Genomic DNA, 20,824 nt, shown 5'->3' with positions numbered 1-20,824 from the left:
TCTGGGTACCACCCTAGAATATTAGGTGATCTTTAAGGTCCTTTTAGCTAATAGTCATAGACTATTTTATTTGTATTCTTGCCTTTGTTTGGAGTATGGCTTCTTTTTTTTTTTTTTTTTTTTGAGATAGAGTCTCGCTCTATTCTGTCACCCAGGCTGGAGTGCAGTAATGTGATCTCGGCTCACCGCAACCAAGTAGCTGGGATTACAGGTGTGCGCCACCACGTGTGGCTAATTGTTGTGTTTTTAGTAGAGATGGGGGTTTCACCATGTTGGCCAGGCTGGTCTTGAACTCCTGACCTCAAGTGATCTGATGGCCTCAGCCTCCTGAAGTGCTGGGGTTACAGGCATGAGCCACTGTGCCTGGCCTTTAATATAATTTATTATTCTAGTTTTTTAACAGCACTGTGTTTAACAACCAGCTTGCAGAATTGCTGAAAATTTGGGAAGCTTGTTCCAGCACACCACTGATTAGTATGAGAGGTTTGTTTTTTTTTTTAATTTTTGTTTGTTTGTTTGTTTTGAGACAGGGTCTCACTCTGTTGACCAGGCTGGAGTACAGTGGCAGGATCTTGGCTCCCTGCAACCTCCTCCTTCCGGGATCAAGTGATTCTCCCACCTCAGCCTCTGGAGTAGCTGGGACTACAGGCCAGGGACACCACACCTGGCTAATTTTTGTGTTTTTTGTAGAGTCTGGGTTTCACCAGGTTGCCCAGGCTGGTTGTGAACTCCTGAGCTCAGCCGTCTGCCCACCTCAGCCTCCCAAAGAGCTGGGATCGATTATAGGTGTGAGTCACTGCGCCCAGCCTTAATATGAACTTTTTTTTTTTTTTTTTTTTTTTTTTTTGAGACGGAGTCTCGCTCTGTTTCGCAGGCTAGAGTGCAATGGCTCGACCTCGGCTCACTGGAACCTCCGCCCCCTGGGTTCAAGCGATTCTCCTGCCTCAGCGTCCCAAGTAGCTGGGAATACAGGTGTGTGTGATCACGCACTAATTTTTTGTATTTTTAGTAGAGACAGGGTTTCACTGTGTTAGCCAGGATGGTCTTGATCTCCTGACCTCATGATCCACCCACCTCGGCCTCCTAAAGATATGAGCATTTTTCAATGCACATTGAGGTGGTTTTTGTGTGCAGAAAAGCCTATTTAGAGTTATCTTTAGTTCTAATAATAATTTATAAAACCTAAAATTTTAAAACTAAATTCTTTCTTAAACTTTTAGAATTTGTTTACAAATCTTATCCTATTTAAAGTGTAGCAAATTTTAACAATCACTTTTTTTTTTGAGACAGAGTCTTGCTCTGTCGCCCAGGCTGGAGTGTGGTGGCACCATCTCGGCTCACTGCAACCTCCGCCTCCTAGGTTCACACAATTCCCCTGCCACAGCCTCCAGAGTAGCTGGGATTATAGGCATGCACCACCACTCCTGGCTAATTTTTGTATTTTTTTTTAGTAGAGATGAGGTTTCACCATGTTGGCCAGGCTGGTCTCGAACTGCTGACCTCAAGTGATCCGCCTGCCTTGGCCTCCCAAAGTGTTGGGATTACAGGTGTGAGCCACTGCACTCAGCCAACAATCACTTTTAAGAGCCTATGTTTGGTTTAATTTACAAAGTTAAACATCTTAAAATGATTAAACTTTATAAATTAAAAAATTATTTTAAAGAACTTCGATTATTCAACAAACATGGACTACTTATATAATTTTTATAGATCTGAGACTTCTTAAGTTCTCTTAAAATGTTTCAGCACTGTATAAATAGTAAACTTTCTGATTCGAATAATAAATCTAAAGCAACTGATTACACATTTTAAACTGAATTTTTAAGGCTGACTTATTACTTCACTAGGCCAAATTCTCTTAAATTTTACAAAAGTTAAAATACCAAATATAGCTGGGTGCAGTGGCTCACGCCTGTAATGGTGGAGGCCGAGGTGGATGAATTGCGTGAGCCCAGGAGTTTGAGACCAGCCTGGGCAATATAGCGAAACCCCATTTCTACTAAAAATACAAAGATTAGCCAGGTGTGGTGGCACACGGCTGTAATCCCAGCTACTCAGGTGGCTGAGGCACAAGAATCACTTGAACCTGGAAGGCGGAGGTTGCAGTGAACCAAGATTGTGCCACTGCACTCCAGCCTGGGTGACAGTGTGAGACCCTGTCTCAAAAAAACGAACAGAAAAGGCCAGGTGCAGTGGCTCACGCTTGTAATCCCAGCACTTTGGGAGGCTGAGGCCGGCAGATCACTTGAGGTCAGGAGTTCAAAACCAGCCTGGCCAAAGTAGTGAAGCCCCGTCTCCACTAAAAATACAAAAATTAGTGGGGTGTGGTGGTGTGCACCTGTAATCCCAGCTACTTGGGAGGCTGAGGCAGGAGAATCGCTTGAACCCGGGAGATGGTGGTTGCAGTGAGCCAAGATCACACCACTGCACTCCAGTCTGGGTAACAGAGACTCCATCTCAAAACACAAAACAATACCAAAAACAAATACGAACAGAGTTCTTAACATAAGAATATTAACACTATGCACACTTTCCCTTAAACATTCTATTTTTAATTATAAATCATTCTGGGGTTAAAAATGATAGCTAGGTGCGGTGGTGCACCTGTAGTACCAGCTGCCCAGGGAGGCTGAGGCAGGATGATTGCTTGAGCCCAAGGAGTTTAAGTGTAGCCTGGTCAACATAGTGAGGCCCCATCCCTTAAAAAAAAAAAAAAAAAAAAGATATTTACTCACTAATAAAATAAGTATGTTATGCCAAATTATTTTTATGTTACATGTATGTCACATGTAATTTTTAGAATTGACTTCTCTGCTTGCTGAGATTTTTTTATTGGCCAGGATGTGACTAGTTCCCTGTCTGAGCCCTGAAGGGACTAAGCAGACTCCCATAAATGTATGCTTAGCTCCCTGCAGGCCACTTATATTGTTTGATTGAATTTGCATTTCTCTGGGTTTTAATTATCAGTATGCCTTCCTGCCTAAATGTAAAGTCCTTGAGACTTAATAGGATCCTTAATTCTTTTTATATCTTCCTATCTCTTAGTATCACCCAACTCTTAACTGTTATTGCAGTGATATCTTAACAATTTCTAGATAGCTTTTTCTTTTCTTTTTTTTTTTTTTTTTCTGAGATAAGGTCTTGCTCTGTCACCTAGGCTGGAGTCCAGTGACGCGATTACAGCTCACTGCAGCCTCAACCTCCTGGGTCCAAGCTATCCTCCCACCTCAGCCTCCCGAGTAGCTGGGACTACAGGTGTACTGGGTACCATAGTGAGACTCCATTTCATGCCTGGTTAATTTTTGTATTTTTTGTAGAGTTGAGATTTTGCCCTGTTGCCTAGGTATCTTTGATACTTTTTTTTTTTTTTTTTAATGAGTTGTCCCTCTAGTGAAACATACAGAAACCTAGGAAATTTTTCTTAGTCATAGACCTAATATGAATAAATGTGAAGCAAATAGGAGGTGTATCCAACACAGAGGATAAAGCCACTACTTTTTTTGATTATGGAAAAGTAATCTGGTCTTATTTAGGATCAGGAAAATCTTTATCACTGGCAGAGTGTCAACATTTATTAATGAATTGCCAAGTTTCAATGTAGAAAACTTGCACAAGAAAATCACAAGTAAAATTTTATTGTAAACTGCAATTAACATCAACAGGTGTATTCTTTTTTTTTTTTTTTTTTTGAGACAGAGTCTCACTCTGTCACCCAGGCTGAAGTGCAGTGGTGCCATCTCACTGCAACCTCTGCCTCCTAGGTTCAAGCAATTATCTTGCCTCAGTCTCCTGAGTAGCTGGGATTACAGGCGTGTGCCACCACGCCTGGCTAATTTTTTATATTTTTTTAGTAAAGACGGGGTTTCAACCATGTTGGCCTGGCTGGTCTTGAACTCCTGACCTCAAGTGATTCACCAGCCTTGGCCTCCCAAAGTGCTGGGATTACAGATGTGAGCCACTATGCCCGGCTGGTATATTCTTTTGAACAGCCAGAAATTATTCTTTATTCCATGTAATTGAGCAAAATCCAGAATGCAGTACCATAGTAACAGAGATATTTTCTTGCTACCATTCCTTGATATTTTACATCTGTTACTTTTTTCATAACATTCTCTCCACAAATGACATAAAGACAAGGATGATTAGTCTTTTCCACAGCCAGATAGCACAAGCCTATAACAGTAAAGATGAGCTCCCCTTAGGAGAGACTGTGGTTTTAACTCTTCTTCAGAAGGGTTCTCTTTTCTGCTCAAGGAAGAAAGTGAGATGTAGAATCCAAACACTTAAGGTGTCTACCCCTTAACTGGAAAATTTTGTCCAAAATTTTGTCCAAAAAACATGGTTTATCAGTCAGGGTTTAGTCTGGGAAGAAGAACTACTATGAATATTATTGAATAATGGATTTATTATAGTAATAAAACCTCGGCCGGGTGCGGTGGTTCACGCCTGTAATCCCAGCACTTTGGGAGGCCAAGGTGGGTGGATCATGAGGCCAAGAGATGGAGACCATCCTGGCCAACATGGTGAAACCCTTTCTCTACTAAAAATACAAAAATTAGCTAGGCCTGGTGGCGCATACCTGTAGTCCCAGCTACTCGGGAGGCTGAGGCAGGAGAATTGCTTGAACCTGGGAGGCAGAGGTCACGGTGAGCCGAGATTGCGCCACTGCACTCCAGGCTGGCAGGCTGGCGACAGAGCAAGACTTCATCTCAAAAAAAAAAAAAAAAAAAAAGTCTCACACAATGGTAGGAGAAGCTGGATAAGTAATATGTAAGAGTCTAAAAGTGGGTTAGAGACCCAGAGGAATGTCACTAAGCAGCTCTTCTGAAGCACTGGTTTGGGTGGACAGATCTAAGCGTGCCATGGAGTCTGGGACAGGATTCCACGTCCAGCTGCTGGAGTGAGACTGCAAAGGAGAGCAGATGGAGAGATCCGCGGGAGGCCGTTGACTGTCTATCTAGTCTCTGAGTCAGCCAGAAGAGCTGAATTCTGCTAGCCCCTCAGTGTCTGTCTTACCATCTCTAACTACAGTGACCTTCTGCGTAACTGCAGCTACTGCACTTTCACCTTCCAAATCTTGGGCAGATTTCTTTTTGGCCAACTCTAACCCAGAACCATACAGGGAAGGGGATTTGGGGAAACCTAGTTCTAGCTTAACCAAGTTGATAAAGTACAAAACTGTTAGATTCTACCCCTTGTCAACTTGGCATCTATACACACCTGTTTTAATCATATTAGCTTTTGAATAAAGATAAAACAAAAGTTATGTTTCTGTTATAATTATCCTTTGTTTCTGTAATTGGTCACATGATCATAGCTGTTTTCTTTCTCTGCTCTCAGCAAGAACCTAAATTGGTCATAATTTCTTGCCTGATGGGGTGACCTACCCTTCTTTATTGAAGCGTTGTCATAAGAAGTCCTACCTGAATTGGGTTGTTGGAGTTTTCACTGACTTTTAGATGGGAGTACTGAGGGGCCCCAGAGATCCTCTATATTCCAGTTACATTTGCTTCCCTCATGGTGTAGTAGCAACCCTATTTCTCTCTGATGGTCAGGATCAATCACCCTAGCCAATTATAACCCTGCTGCATTTTGGTTCTCTAGAATGAGGAGCCCGAAGTGACCAAGTAGCAGTCTTAACATTCAGTTTAATGGAACCATTATGTCCCTTGATGGATGGATTAAAACCTTTGTGAATTAAAACCTTTAAATCGGGCCAGGTACTGTGGCTCACGCCTGTAATCCCAGTACTTTGGGAGGCTGAGGCGGGTGGATCACCTGAGGTCAGGAGTTCGAGACCAGCCTAGCCAACAAGGTGAAACCCTGTCTCCACTAAAAATAAAAAAATTTTTGGACGTTGTGGTGGGCACCTGTACTCCCAGCTACTCAGTAGAGGCAGGAGAATCGCATGAACCCGGGAAGCAGAGGTTGCAGTGAGCTGAGATTGTGCCACTGCACTCCAGCCTGGGTGACAAGAGTGAGACTCCATCTCTAAATAAATAAATAAATAAAACCTTTAAATCAGCAGATTTAAAAGTTGTAAGGATGGGAACCATAATTTTTTTTTTTTTTTTTTTTTTGACGGAATCTCGCTCTCTTGCCCAGGCTGGAGTGCAGTGGTACGATCTCGGCTCACTGCAACTTCTGCCTCCCTCCCAGGTTCAAGCAATTCTCCTGCCTCAGTCTGCTGAGTAGCTGGGACTACAGGTGCACACCACCACGCCTGGCTAATTTTTGTATTTTTAGTAGAGACAGGGTTTCACCATGTTGACCAGGCTAGTCTCGAACTCATGACCTCAGGTAATCCACCTGCCTCGGCCTCCCAAAGTGTTGGGATTACAGGTGTGAGCCACTGCGCCTGGTCTGGAAGCAGAAATTTCGCTACCAGATCATTAGGGGTAATAATGAGAGGAGTCACACCCATTCCTATCCTTTAATTCCTGGACTAGTGAATCCTAGCTTTAGAAAAAACAGCACCAAATGTTGGTTGTCAGTTCAGATCATATACAACATACTGGAGGACATTAGACATTACCCCAGCCCCACAAAGTGTTGCCACCTAGCTGGTGCCATAACTGCATTGTGAAAAGGCCATTTCTGTCACGCAGAAGAGAGTAACTGTAGCAGTAATTGAACAGGGAAAATCTAATATAAGTAACTGTTAACTACTGAAAGATGCTAAACTACTAAAAGGGATAAAAGAGGACTCTTTGCCGGGCTCAGTGGCTCATGCCTATAATCACAGCACTTTGGGAAGCCTGGACAGGAGGATCACTTGAGGCCAGGAGTTCAAGACCAGCCTGGGCAATATAGTGAGACCCCGTCTCTACAAGAAATTAAAATATTAGCCAGGCATGGTGGTACTCACCTGTAGTCCTAACTACTTGGTAGGCTGAGGTGGGAGAATCACCTGAGCCCAGAAGTTTCAGCCTGTAGTGAGCTATGATCACGCTACTGTACTCCAACCTGGGCAACAGAATGAGACCCTTTCTCTTTAAAAAGAAAAAAGACTCCAGAAGTAGCATATGCAGAAAACAGCTGCTATCCTTCAGGATGAGGAAGAGTGAACAAAGAAAGAACTAAGAAAGCACCTTACCCCAAACCCCTCCCAAGCCTGAGATTCAGACCTTTTGGTGAGGGTTTGGCTGCCACAGGAACATGCAACCTATCATGGCACTACCATTTGCCAGAGTACTGACCTGTAGCTGGTTTATAGTTGTGAATTACTGGAAGGTTAAGAAATTTGGCAGAGAGTGAGTGTGGGCTGGAGTCAACCTTGATGGTCCCTGAGGTGAGCACTACCAGGCTTCTGACACACAGACCCACTGGGTACCAGGTGGAATAAAATCATGTTGAAACCAGGAGGGGAAGCCCTGTGTTGTTTTGCAGTGGCCTTTCAATACCCTTTATTAATTAAACCTAACATTAAGCTAGCTGGCAGAGGATTTGTGTTTATAGGATTCAGCTTGAGTAACACAAGGAAGGAGGGTGTATTTGGAGTTGAGAGACAATAAATCGAAAACTGGCCTTCTATTCTGTTATTTTAGGCCAGCTACTTCAAGGTGATGAGGGACATAGTAAGACTAGTGAATTCCATGACTGCTTGCCCACTGCTGTGTTTTAGTTGCTATAAAATAAGTCCCCCGGTCAGAAGCAATGTTGTATGGGATACCACAATGAGGAATAAGGCATTCTGTAAGATCATGGATGGTGCTTTTTGACAGAAACACTAAAGACAAGGAAGACCAATCTATATCCAGAGTCTAGTCTAGCAAGAAGAAATTGCTGTTCCTTTCATGATTGAAATGATCCAGTATGATCAGCGTGCCGTCAGGATTGGCGGCAGTGTTGGTTTTTTGCGGTTGGCAGGCTAGTCACTCAGTGTTGGCTAGAACCTAATAGGTCTTGGTGAGTGGAAGTCCATGTTGCTAACCTTTATCTTGGCTGCTGCAGCCACTTTGGTCATGAGTCCATTGGGTAAGAGGTGGCTGGGGAAATAGGCTGACTGACATCTACAGAAGTCATTTTTGTTCACCTGATTATTAAGAGCTTCTGCTGAGGTAATTCTGTGATGAGCATTTATATGGCACACAATTATCTTCATATTCTATATACATATTTGGAGTGTATCCACATATCTCTTCCTCAGACTTCTTGTCTTAACTTTCCAGTGATGTCCCTTCCAAGTCTCTGTCCATCCAGCCAAACTGCTAGTCATTTTTGAATCAATGTAAATCTACATCTGTAGTCATCTCTCCATCCAGGCAAAATGAACAACTGTTGTATCGCTTGAAGCTGCCCATTGGGAGGATTTCTCTTCCTCACAATCCTTCATGATCAACCCTGCATGAGAATGTAATGCTATAGCTGTCTGCTTTCACTTAGTGCTAGAGGGTTTGTGTTGAACCATCACAAATCAGGCCTAAAGTCTTCCTTTAGTCAGCTGTCACAGGGAGCTCCTCATGAGGCAGTAAATGCAAGATGAGAGAGGAAGCAGGGTAGCATCGTTAAGAGCCATGGGTATCTGAGTCACTTGCTCATATTTACTTGTGTCTTCAGGACATGCTTGAGCCCGGTCTTCTGTATACCACTTACACTTAATGATGGAGTACTTACTGCTATGCATGCCCTATTTTATGGCTTGGTGAATCTGACAGCGTCCAGGCATCCAGTGCATGTCAGGGAGTTCAGGTCACATGGTAACTTGGCCCATGGTCAAGTTTTTAGTCTCTACAAGAACTCAGTAGCAAACTAAAAGCTGTTACTCAAAAGGAGAATAATTCTCCAAAGGACAGTATAGCTTTGTCCCCAATCCCAAAGGTCTTGGCTGTCATTTCCTTATAAAGGACTGCCGAAGGCTCCATATAGCATCCCTATCCATTACAGACACACCAATCATCATGAAATCTTCTGAGTCACGTGGGTACTACTGTAATCCCAGGTACTAGTACAGCTTTCAACACTTGGACCTGTTGCGGAACCTTACTTAAAACTGGCTTAAAACTGGCTTACTAAATAAATAGAGTAAGCTGGGGAGTATTCACTTTTCTGCAATTTTCTGGAAGAGTTAGTGTGTAGAATTGTTAGAATTTTTTTCCTTAAATGTCTGGTAGAATTTGCCAGTGAATACCATCTGAGCCTGGAGTTTTCTTTGTGGGAAGGTTTTAAATCTATAAATTCAAATTATGTGTAGGTCTATTCAAGTTGTCTGTTTCTTCTTGGGTGAATTTTGGTAGTTTGGTATCAAGGAATTGATTTACTTCATCAAAGTTGTCTAATATGTAAAGTTGTATAATATATTGGTATAAATATATTTATAAACTGGGCATTGTTGCTTATGTCTGTAATCTCAGCTGCTCAGGAGGCTGAGTCAGGAGGATTGTTGAGCCCAGGAGTTTGAAACCAGCCTGGGCAACATAGCAAAACCTCATCTCTAAAATTTTTTTTTTTTTTTTTTTTTTTTTGAGACAGAGTTTCGCTCTTGCTGCCCAGGCTGGAGTGCAGTGGTGCATGTGATCTTGGCTCACTGTTGCAGTGAGCCTCCCGGGTTCAAGTGATTCTCCTGCCTCAGCCTCCCGAGTAGCTGGGATTACAGGTGCCCGCCACCATGCCCAGCTAATTTTTGTATTTTTAGTAGAGATGGGGTTTCACCATGTTGGCCAGGCTGGTCTCAAACTCCTGATCTCAGACGATCTGCCTACCTCGGCCTCCTAAAGTGCTGGGATTACAGGTGTGAGCCACTGCATGCGGCCAAAAATTTTTGAAAAAATTAGCTGGGTTATTAGTTGCATAAATGTTTAGAATTTTTACATCCTCATGACGAACTTACCTCCCTATTATTATTGTTATTACTACTATTATTATTATTGAGGCAGAGTCTCGCTGTGTCTCCAGGCTGGAGTGCAGTGGCGCGATCTCGGCCCACTGCCACCTCCACCTCCCGGGTTCAAGTGATTCTCCTGCCTCAGCCTCCCAAGTAGCTGGGACTACAGCCACATGCCACCACGCCCAGCTAATTTTTGTATTTTTAGTGAAGATGGGGTTTCACCATGTTGGCCAGGATGGTCTCGATCTCTTGACCTCGTGATCCACCCACCTTAGCCTCCCAATGTGCTGGGATTACAGGCATGAGCCACTGTGCCCAGCCAAAATCTACTTTGTATGATATTAATGCAACCACTTGCTTTTTTGTTTCTTCAATTTTCTTTTGATTAATGTAAGCATGATAGGTGTTTTTCTCTTTTTTCTTTCACAATATTTGTGTCTTTATATTTAAAGTGCATTTTTTATAGGCAGCATATAATTGAACATTGTTTTATTTATCCAAGTGAGCAATATTTAACTTCTAAGTATAGTATTTAGATCATTTACATTTTTTTTTTTCTTGAAACGGAGTCTTGCTTTGTTTCCCAGGCTGGAGTGCAGTGGTATGATCTTGATAAGTATAAAATATAAGTATCTATTGTGCCTGTAATCCCAGCTACTTGGGAGGCTGAGGCAGGAGAATTGCTTGAACCCGGGAGGTGGAGGTTGCAGTGAGCTCAGATCACGCCATTGCACTCCACCCTAGGCAACAAGAGCAAAACTACATCTCAAAAAAAAATTATTATTATTATTGTTATTGAGATGGAGTCTTGCTATGTTGCCCAGGCTGGTCTCAAACTCATAGGCTCAAGTGATCCTCCCACTACAGCCTCTTGCTGAGTAGCTGGGACTACAAGTGCATGCCACCATGCCTGGCTCAGTCTTTTTTTTTTTTTTTTTTTCCTATTTGCTTTTTCATTTGAGATAATTTCTATTGTTATGACTTCAAGTTTGCTAAACTTTTCTTCTGAGGTGCCTAGTCAGCTGTTATTTTCACCTGTCTGGTGTTTATTTCAGACATTGTTATTTTTTGACTCTAGAAGTTTGATTTAGGTCTTGGATTTTCTTTTTGAGATGGAGTTTCACTCTTGTTGCCCAGGCAGGAGTACATGCAATGACGTGATCTTGGCTCACTGCAACCTCTGCTTTCTGGGTTCAAGTGACTCTCCTGCCTCAGCCTCCCGAGTAGCTGGGATTACAGGCATGCGCCACCACGCCCAGCTAATTTTGTATTTTTAGTAGAGACAGAGTTTCTCCATGTTGGTCAGGCTAGTCTCAAATTCCCAACCTCAGGTGATCTGCCTGCCTCGGCTTCCCAAAGTGCTGGGATTACAGGTGTGAGCCACCGCGCCTGGCCTCTGGATATTTTTTCTATCATACACATCTCTACTTAATGTGCTAACTTTTCCTCTACCTTTTTTTTTTTTTTTTTGAGATGAAGTCTCTCTCTGTTACCCAGGCAGGAGTGCAGTGGCATGATCTCGGCTCACTGCAACCTCCACCTCCTGGGTTCAAGCTATTCTCCTGCCTCAGCCTCCTGATTAGCTAGGATTACAGGCATGCGCCAGCACGCCCGGCTAATTTTTGTATTTTTAGTAGAGATGGGGTTTTACCATGTTGGCCAGGCCAGTCTAGAACTCCTGACCTTGTGATCTGCCCGCCTCGGCCTCCGAAAGTGCTGGGATTACAGGCATGACCCACCTCGCCCAGCAAATATCCCTTTCTACGAATCCTATAATTTCTGCCATTTCTGGGTCTGTTTCTGTTTGTTGATTTTTCTCATTATAGGTCATATTTTCTTGCCTCTTTGCATGTCTAGTAGTTTTTTATTGGTTGCCAGACTTTGTGAATTTTACCTTTTTGGGTGCTGGATATTTTTGTATTTTCATAAATATTCTTGAGCTTCATTCTGGGATACAGGCAAGTTAGTTGAAAACAGTTTGGTCTTCTCAAGCTCTTGTGAAGCTTTGTTAGATGGATCCAGAGCAGCTTTTAGTCTATGGCTAATTTTGCACTACAAGTGAATAATACCTTTCTGAATGCTCTAATCCAAAGCCCTGTGAAGATTTCCACTCTGTCTGGTGGAAACAAACTATTCTTACGCCATAAGAGCTGTGAGAATTGTTCCATCCGCTCCTTTTAGATGGTTCGTTTTCCATCCTCAGTAGTCCCCTCACATGCATGCACTGATCATTGCTTTTGCCTCCCTGAACTCCTAGTTCTTCTTTTGTGTGTGTGTGTGTCTTTGTTTTTTTCTTTTTTTGTGGAGAATGGAGGTCTTGCTATATTGCCCAGGCAGCTCTTGAACTCTTGGGCGCAAGCTGTCCTCCTGCCTCTGCCTCCCTAAGAGCTGGGATTACAGGCGTGAGCCGTGTGCCTGGCTGAACTCCCCAGTTCTTTATCCTCAAGTCAGGGAGACTGCTAGGCTCTGTCTGCATTTCTCCTTTGCCCTGTGGTCTGGAAATTCTCCGATCTATAAGTTGAGGCAGTTGTAGGTCTCACCTTCTTTGTTTCCCCTTTCTAAGTAATCACAGTCCTTACTATCTGAACACAGTCACATGTCCAATGTCTGAAAACCCTTATTTCATATATTTTGTCCAGTGTTTTAGTTATTTCAGGCAGGAAGGTAAATTTGGTCTCTCTAACTCATTTTGGCTAGAACAGCATATTTTGTTTTTTTGTTTTCTGGTTTTGTTTTGTTTTTTTTTGAGACAAGAGTCTTGCTCTGTTGCCCAGGCTGGAGTGCAGTGGTGTGATCTCAGCTCACTGCAACCTCTGCCTCCCAGGTTCAAGTCATCCTCCCACCTCAACCACCCGAGCAGCTGGGACCACAGGCATGTGCTACCACGCCCGGCTAAATTTTGTATTTTTGGTAGAGACAGGGTTTCGCCATGTTGGCCAGGCTGGTCTCAAACTCCTGGCCTCAAGTGATCTGCCCTCCTTGGCCTCTCAAAGTGCTGGGAGTATAGGCATGAGCCACCATTCCTGGCCAGGAAAGCTATTTTGGAAATTCACCTATGTTGCATGTGTCAATAGTTAATTCTTTTGTATTCCTGAGTAGTATTCCATTTTATGGAAATACTACGATTATGTACAGGTTGCGTATCCCTTATCTGAAATGCTTGGGGCCAGATGTATTTTGGACTTTTTCTTTTATTTTGGAATACTTCTATTTGCATTTTACCGGTTGAACATCCCGAATCTGAAATATCCAAAATCCAAAATGCTCCAGTGAGCCTGAATTCATCTGTTAATGGGCATTTGAGTTATTTCCAGTTTGAGGCTATTATGAGGGGAGCTGCTGTACATGTGTTTGTATATGTTAAATATGTTTTCACTTGTCAGATTTTAAAAGATTTAACAGATTTTTAAAGTGAAAGTTTTTTGTTTTTTTTTTTTTGAGACGGAGTCTCGCTCTGTCGCCCAGGCTGGAGTGCAGTGGCGCAATCTCGGCTCACTGCAAGCTCCGCCTCCCAGGTTCACGCCATTCTCCTGCCTCAGCCTCTCCGAGTAGCTGGGACTACAGGCGCCCGCCACCACGCCCAGCTAATTTTTTTTTTTGTATTTTTAGTAGAGACGGGGTTTCACCGTGGTCTCGATCTCCTGACCTCGTGATCCGCCCGCCTCGGCCTCCCAAAGTGCTGGGATTACAAGCGTGAGCCACCGCGCCCGGCGGTGAAAGTTGTTTTAATGATGGTATGCTTATTTAGACTATTAGGGATTAAAAAAATTATCATTTAAGATTCATTCCAGGACTTGCATTGACTTTATTCGGTCACAATAATAGTGTCCATTTGAAGATATTTCAATTTTTTCAGCACTGTCAATTTCACTTCTAGCTGCTATCAGTATACCTTCTGTAATACCTGGCTTCGAATTTCTCCTTTCGTGAGTTAGAAAGCAGGAGAATTGTGATTATGGATTAATGAGTCCCTTAATTTGAGGTCTTAAGATAAATGGAATTTAAGACTTAGGCCAACTGCTATTTTGTAGCTCTAAGACACATTTTTGCTTCTGATTTCTATGAACATATCCTATATGTTGAACTTCAAATATCTCTTACAAGAATAGGAAGCACAATGGTGTATTTGATCGTTGTGATCAGTAAATACACAGGATGTAGCGTCTAGATTGTAGCCCGTTAAATTACAGTATTTAAAATTATTATCAACTTATCTTGCTGAATTTTCTGTTAGGTTTTTCTTAATTTCTTATTATATATTACTTAGAGTGGATTATAAATTGTCTTGTGGCTTATTCTAGTCACAGGACTTTGGGGGAGGGCTCTACACAATACTTCCTAAAAAGAAAAAAAAGAATAGTAAACACAAATCCCTATATCACAGCTGCTGAGAGATATTATATAGAACTTTGATATCATTCTTTTCTAGTTTCATCTTGAGCATTGAAGAAATATTGTTCTGGTCATTTCTTAGAAAATAATAAGGCTATTCAATTCTATGGTTATTATTCTACATATGTTGCAATGTCTTTATTAATAGCTTGATGTGGTCAGATGATATGAGGTTAGGTAGCTGCCACCTTATTTCTGCCAATACAGAAAGAGGCAACACTTTTTTTCCGATTATATACATTCCTAAGCATTCAGACATAGTGATAAAGAAAGTAGGGGCTAGGGAGGCAATATGTTTGACTTTTGAGTAAAGACTGTTGGCAGGAAAATAGGGGTAAAAAGAAAGGGAGAAGAGTGTGACACTTTTCAAACTTTTGCTCAGACAGAATGTTTGTTTTAGCAAATAGTGTGCTTCTGTTTAGGTTTTGGCTTGCAGATTGACTTAGTGGTATACAAATAGGTACCTTTTAAGGAACATACCAGTTATACATAATCAGGAACTTTTAACCTCTTTTTCTAATAAAAATGAGGAAGATGATCTTGATGATTAGCTACATTTTACAATAATAATTCCATAATAAAAGTATTATGTCTGAGCAAAAGGAGAAGGATAATTATGGCTGGGATAGTGACCTCCTTGCAAAGACATAGGAAATTATATATTTTAACTTGTTCATTTTTATTATTATTTTTTGAGACAAGATCTCGCACTGTTACCCAGGCTAGAATGCAGTGGTGCAGTCACAGCTCACTACAGCCTCAACCTCCTGGGCTCAAGCAATCCTCCCACCTCAGCTTCTTAAGTAGTTGGGACTACAGGTGTGTGCCACCACACTCAGCTAATTAATTTTTTTTTTTTTTTTTAAGAGACAGGGTCTTGCTATGTTGCCTTGGCTGGCACTTTTTTTTCTTAATTTTTAAATTTTATTTTATTTTTTTAGAGATAGGGGTCTCACTATGTTGCCCAGGCTGAACTCGAACTCCTGGGCTCAAGCAGTCCTCTCACCTTGACCTCCCAAAGTGCTGGGATTATAGGCATAAGCCACTGCACCCGGTGGGCATTTTTCTTTTAAATAGCAGTTATCTTATTAAATATCTTATTAGGTAACTTCTGGCAAGTCTATAACTGAGCCCTTTTGAAAATGGAAATTTTGGGCCAGGCGCGGTGGCTCACGCTTGTAATCCCAGCACTTTGGGAGGCCGAGGCGGGCGGATCACGAGGTCAGGAGATCGAGACCCCGGTGAAACCCCGTCTCTACTAAAAATACAAAAAATTAGCCGGGCGTGGTGGCGGGCGCCTGTAGTCCCAGCTACTTGGAGAGGCTGAGGCAGGAGAATGGCGTGAACCCGGGAGGCGGAGCTTGCAGTGAGCCGAGATTGCGCCACTGCACTCCAGCCTGGGCGACAGAGCAAGACTCTGTCTCAAGAAAAAAAAAAAAAAAAAAGAAAATGGAAATTTTTTTTCCTCAACAAAATAGACATGAACTGCGGGGTTTTTTTTTTTTTTTTTTTTTAGTTTTTATTTACTTCAGTGTGAATTTTTGTTTTGCTGCCAAAATCTTAATGTGTTTGATATTGGGATATTGCCATAAACCCTGCTAAGAGTATATGTAACATAGGGTACATGCAAGTATTACCTTTTCAAAATCACACCCATTCTGAATCCTGAAACACATCTGACCCCCAAGGGTTTTGAGTAAGGGATTGTGGAGCTATATACATTGTAAAATCCTACAGCCCCTTCCTTAGAGGTTCTGAATTAGGGCCCAGAATCTATTGTCCTAACCAGTACTGTAGGTGATATTTTTAGTGCAGAAAGTTGGAAAATTGAGTCTTAACTGAATTCCTCACTGTTTATCTTCTGGTTGACGTAATTGTGTCTTAGAAGCTAGTTTTCCTACTTCTATCATCTCTCACTCCACTTCTTCAATTCAGCCTTCAGAATAAAAAGACCCATTTTGTCTTTTAAAAAGCCACCATCTTGAAAACGCAGAATTTAGGAGGCCAGAGTTCTAATAGTGCTACTCTGCCAGCCAGTAGATAAGCAGCCATGAGCATGTCGCTTAGCTTCTCTGTGCCTCAGTTTCCTTACCTGTAAATGTGAGTGTCAAAGTAGGTTTCAGATTACCCATGTGCTCACATCACTCCATTACTGAAAGAACAGCAAATATTTCTTTTTTTCTTTTTTTTTTTTGAGACGGAGTCTTGCTCTGTCGCCCAGGCTGGAGTGCAGTGGCGCAATCTCGGCTCACTGCAAGCTCCGCCTCCCGGGTTCACGCCATTCTCCTGCCTCAGCCTCTCCGAGTAGCTGGGACTACAGGCGCCCGCCACCACGCCCGGCTAATTTTTTTGTATTTTTAGTAGAGACGGGGTTTCACCATGGTCTCGATCTCCTGACCTCGTGATCCGCCTGCCTCGGCCTCCCAAAGTGCTGGGATTACAAGCGTGAGCCACCGCGCCCGGCTAAGAACAGCAAATATTTCTAAGTGTCTCTGAGAAAATGTTCATATTTCCTTTTGTGGAAATTGATTAATTACATGGATTGAGTACACTGTGCTTCATTGGAATGCTAGAAAAATAGTGTTCTGGCCATTAGCATGGACTTAAAAAAATAAACCGAAACTGTTTAGTTTTGAACAGGTGATACTTGCATATAGTAAAAACTGTAAAAACGTGAAGTATATATATCAGAAAATATTTTTCTTCCATCTTGACTCCTGGTTCCTCTTCCCCAGTTTCTTGTCTGTCTTTTCAGAGATTAACTGTGCATTTATAAGAATATGAAACTTGTAATGTTTTTAAAAAGTATGCAGGAAAGACAGGTTAATTGTAGGGAGAAAATAGAAAATGGTACAAGAGAGCTGGATTCCTCATCACAATTGTATTTATTTTTTGAGACACAGTCTTGCTCTGGCACCTGGGCTAGAATGCAGTGGGGCAATCATAGCTCACTGCAGCCTCTACCTCCTGGGTTCAAGTGATTCTCCTGCCTCAGCCTCCAAGGAGCTGGGACTACAGGCATGCACCACCACACCCAGCTAACTTTTCTTTTTTTTTTTTTTTTTTTGAGACGGAGTTTTGCCCTTGTTGCCCAGGCTGGAGTGCAATGGCGCGATCTCGGCCCACTGCAACCTCCGCCTCCCAGGTTCAAGCGGTTCTCCCACCTCAGCCTCCCGAGTATCTGGGATTACAGGCATGTGCCACCAAGCCCAGATAATTTTGTATTTTTCGTAGAGACGGGGGTTTCTCTGTGTTGGTCAGGCTAGTCTTGAACTCCCAACCTCAGGTGATCTGCTCTCCTTGGCCTCCCAAAGTGCTGGGATTACATGCGTGAGCCATCGAGCCCAGCCTCTGGATATTTTTTTTAATCATCCACATCTCTATTTAATGTGCTAAGTTTTCCTCTACCTTCTTTTTTTTTTTTTTTTTTTTTAGGCGGAGTCTTGCTCTGTCACCCAGGCTGGAATGCAATGGTGCGATCTCGGCTCACTGCAACCTCTACCTCCCGGGTTCAAGCAATTCTCCTGCCTCAGCCTCCCGAGTAGCTGGGATTACAGGCACGCGCCACCACGCCTGGCTAATTTTTGTGTTTTTGGTAGAGATGGGGTTTCACCGTGTTGGCCAGGCTGGTCTTGAACTCCTGACCTTGTGATCCGCCTGCCTTGGCCTCTCAAAGTGCTGGGATTACAGGCGTGAGCCACTGCGCTCAGCCTTTTTTTGTATTTTTTTTTTTTTTTTTTTTTGTAGAGTTAAAGGTCTTGCTTTCTGGTCTCGAACTTCTAGGCTCAAGTGATCCTCCCACCTCAGCCTCCCAAAGTGTTGGGATTACAGGCATGAGTCTCTGTGCCTAGCCCCTCATTGTACATTTTGAACATCATGCGTTAACACCCTAGTATGAAAGTAAACAAACAATTAGTTTTTAGAATGGTTGGGGTAAACACCAGAATGAATAGCTAGAAGAGATGAAAATGGTTGATGTAGGTGGCCTGCTATGGCTAGGATATTGCTTTTTTTTACATATTCTTGTATGTATGTGTGTATAATGTTTTGATAAAAATAACAGTTGATTTAAAAAGGGAAGAAGTAGAAAATGTAGATGATCAAAATGAAATAAATAAGAATCGCCTAGTATTATACCCCCAAATATAACAACTAACATTTATTTTATTTTCTTCCTTTTTTTTTTTTTTTTTTTGAGAGAGTCTTGCTTAGTTGCCCAGGCTGGAGTACAGTGGTGAGATCTCAGTTTACTGCAACCCCTGCCTCCTGGGTTCAAGCGATTCTTGTGCCTCAGCCTCTTGAGTAGCTGGGATTACAGGCATGTCCCACCACACCCAGCTAATTTTTGTGTTTTTAGTAGAGATGGGGTTTCGCCATGTTGGCCAGGCTGGTCTCCTACTTCTGGCCTCAAGTGATCTGCCCACCTCAGCCTCCCAAATTGCTGGGATTACAGATGTGAGCCACTGCACCTGGCTTCTTCCATTTTTTCTATGCATTTTTTGCCATATTTGTTCTATGTATACTTATGTGTGTGTGCATATATAGAATTTTTTTTTGCTGAATCACTTGAAAATGAGTTGCAGATATGACAATTCACCCCTAACTACAACTACTAGCTAACTACTACTAATATGCATCTCCTGTGATAAGGACAGTAAAACACATAACCACAACACCATTATCACATAATTTAAGAAAACTAGAGGCCAGGTACAGTGGCTCACATCTGTTGTCCCAGCACTTTGGGAGGTCAAGGCGGGTGGATTGCTTGAAGCCAGGAGTTTGAGACCAGTCTGGCCAGCATGGTGAAACCCCGTCTCTACTAAAAATACAAAAATTGGCCGGGAGTGATGGTGCATGCCCATTGTAATCCCAGCTACTTGGGAGGCTATGGCACGAGAATCACTTGAACTTGGGAGGCAGAGGTTGCAGTGAGCTGAGATCATGTCACTGCACTCCAGCCTGTGTGATAGAGCAAGACCCTGTCTCAAAAAAAAAAGAAGAGAAAGAAAAAGAAGAAAATTAACGTGAATTTCCTAGTGTCATTTAATATTCAAATCATATTTTGAGTTTCCCCAGTTCACCCCAAAATGTCTTTTATAGTTCGGATTTTTTCTTATGCTCTTTGTTTTTTTTGAACCAAGATCCAGCCAAAGTTTGTGCATTATTAGAACTGAATGAGAAGAAAAAACAAAAAAGAAACCAAAGTTTGTGTGTTACATTTGGTTGTTATATCTCTTTAGTCCTTTTTAATCTAGAACAGTCTTCCACCTTTTTTTCCATGACATTGAATGACATTGGGTTTTTGAAGAGACTAGGACAGTTGTGTAGAATGTCCACAAGCAAATCTTAACTAAAGTGACCAGGCACGGTGGCTCACATCTGTAATCCCAGCCTTTTGGGAGGCTGAAGTAGGCGGATTGCTTGAGCCCAGGAGTTCAAGATCAGCCTGGGCAATATGGCGAAACCTCGTCCCTATAAAACATACAAAAATTACCACGTCTGGCTACTCGGGAGGCTGAGGTGGGAGGATTGCTTGAGCCCAGGAGTTGGAGGCTGTGGTGAGCTGTGATTGTGCCACTGCACTCCAGCCTGGGCAACAGAGTAGGACCTTTTGAAACTTTTGTTTTTTCACTTTATATTACTAATATTTTGTTAGATCCACAGTTTCAGTCCTGTGTTTAAGTGTCTTCATAGTTGGACCTTAATATGCTTTTTCAGATTTCTCCCAGTACTTTCCAGTACCAGCTTTTTCCTTGAACTATTTGCCTTGGTGTCTAGTCATCCTCTCTATACTTTTTCCAGCCTTGGCCCAAAACAGTTAGCTCACATTATTTATCTTATCTGATTTTGTAATATTTTTTGCCTTTTTCCACACGTTCTGAATTTTCTTTATTTGAAATTGAATGCCTTCTGGTGTTTTATCTGTTTATTCAAGTCACAGAATTTTAGAGTTTGTTGGAGTACTGGAAATTTAGTAAGAAGGCTGACCTTCAAGTCTTGACTATGTGACTGATAAGCTATAGGACCTGGTGAAGTCTCCTCTTTTTGAGACAATTTCCTTAACTGTAAAATGAGAAGGTAGAGTTAAATGTCATTGACTATTCCCATGATTATCAAGGGATAAGTATGGTAGAAAAGTAATAGAGGGCCGGGCGTGGTGACTCATGCCTGTAATCCCAGCACTTTAGGAGGCGGAGGTGGGCAGATCATTTGAGGTCAAGAGTTCGAGACCAGCCTGATCAACATGGTGAAACCCAGTTTCTACTAAAAATTCAAAAAAATTAGCTGGGCGTGATGGCGCATGCCTGTAGTCCTAGCTACTTGGGAGGCTGAGGCAGGAGAATTTCTTGAACCCAGGATACGGAGGTTGCAGTGAGCTGAGATGGCACCACTGCACTCCAGCCTGGGTGACTGAGCGAGAGTGAGGCTCCATCTCAAAAAAAAAAAAAGAAAAAAGAAAAAGTAATAGAGGAGTTCAGAAGCAGAGACAGATTACTGTTGGCTGGTAAGTAGCATGAGTGTGATTAAATTTAAGCTGAATGATTATGGAGCCCAAATGAAATACCTTGTGTGAAATGTTCTTAAAATAATATGGTGTTATAT

The 20,824-nt window shown here is 42.3% G+C and overlaps 1 protein-coding gene across 4 annotated transcripts in view; it reads left to right on the top strand.

Moving 5' to 3' along the window:
* The window catches only part of SEC11A (SEC11 homolog A, signal peptidase complex subunit), a 49,263-nt gene that overhangs the window by 6,242 nt on the left and 22,197 nt on the right, over positions 1-20,824 (top strand). The window lies entirely within an intron of this gene.

Source organism: Symphalangus syndactylus, chromosome 5 (assembly GCF_028878055.3).
Source record: "Symphalangus syndactylus isolate Jambi chromosome 5, NHGRI_mSymSyn1-v2.1_pri, whole genome shotgun sequence".
Lineage (NCBI taxonomy): Eukaryota > Metazoa > Chordata > Mammalia > Primates > Hylobatidae > Symphalangus > Symphalangus syndactylus.
The sequence above is the reverse complement of the archived record's forward strand: the minus strand, read 5'-3'. Positions and strand labels throughout refer to the sequence as shown.